This window comes from Dendrobium catenatum, unplaced genomic scaffold (assembly GCF_001605985.2).
Source record: "Dendrobium catenatum unplaced genomic scaffold, ASM160598v2 fragScaff_scaffold_1488, whole genome shotgun sequence".
Lineage (NCBI taxonomy): Eukaryota > Viridiplantae > Streptophyta > Magnoliopsida > Asparagales > Orchidaceae > Dendrobium > Dendrobium catenatum.
Genome location: NW_021319950.1, coordinates 228,917 through 230,312, shown reverse-complemented (window position 1 = coordinate 230,312; position 1,396 = coordinate 228,917).

The window sequence follows — 1,396 nt, the reverse complement described above, 5'->3', positions numbered from 1 at the left end:
CTCTATATATATATATATATATATATATATATATATCACCTAATAGTAGTTATCTTGTAATGTCTATAAATATATTTCTCTCTATTTTTTTTTTTTTACTTTTTTTTCTCTCAATAGTTATTTTGTACTGCATATAAATATGGGTTGATATGTATTGTAATTTTTAATTTTTCATTTTTTTGATTGAAATACTTTTGTATATTTTTTTTTTTTTTTCATTTGTTTAGTGCATGGTGGCTTTAACATATGCCCTTTCTTTGATGTAATTAGATAGTTATCTTTATTTCTCTTATGTTACTTACAAATTCTCTTAAACACATATTCTAAACTATCCACAGCTCTTTCTCCACTTCATAAGCATTCCTTAAAACTCCACCATTAACTTTATATGACAAGTTCACATCCTAATCTAACATTCTAAAATCATTTACAGTCATTTATCTTACATGAAAGTCGCTCTCTAAAGTGATCTTTCAAATCAACCAAAATTAAATTAGTCTTAGCATTTCTACTAATATACCCATCTAACCTCTCTTCGTCCCACTATAAATTTCATAACACTTTTCTAAATATCAAACTAAAGATCCATAGCCTTTTTTAGCCATTAATTTTACTAAGAGGCTATCTACCACCATCATATTTAATATCAGAGCGAATTTGAAAAAATACCCACTAGCTAGAACGTTTGAACAACTTAAGAGAATTTTCTCAATATGGAATTGGCTCCAAAAGCTTGAGAGTTACTCATGGGCGGATCCCCATACAAGTGAGGGGGGGCAAATGCCCACCCTCAAAAATTTTTTTTTTTTAATTTTAGAGGGTATTTTTTGGAACATTTTGGATATTTTGGGTATTTTGCCCCCTCTCAAAAAAATTTTTGCCCTAATTTTATCAATCCTAATCATTTTTGTCCATCCCCTACCAAAAATTTTTTTTTTGCCCATCCTAAAAAAAGAAGCTGGATCCGCCCCTGGAGTTACTCCAACAAGTTTGAGATAAGTAAATCATTCTTATGATATATTTATCTCATTTTAATAACTTGGATATATACTATATTAATTTTCAAGTCTATGGTGTATGCATGGAATACAATCAATGAGCTCCACCAATGCCTAACCAGAATCCCTATTTGAACCTACCATAAACTTTTTTCTTGAGTGAAAATTTATTAAGGGTGTGCTCCACCTCATGAAAAATACGACATTACCTTAATGCGTACAAAACTTTGTATAACCTTCTTTAATTGTTGTGTTAATTGTTTATAGTAAAACTAGTTGTTTATTTATCAAAATTTAATAGTTTGTCATCTTAAGGGCTTAGGCTTATAACTCTTGACATTTTTTTTTATTGCACTCAAAATTGCATGCATAAAAATATGTGTATAAAATTTAGCGTG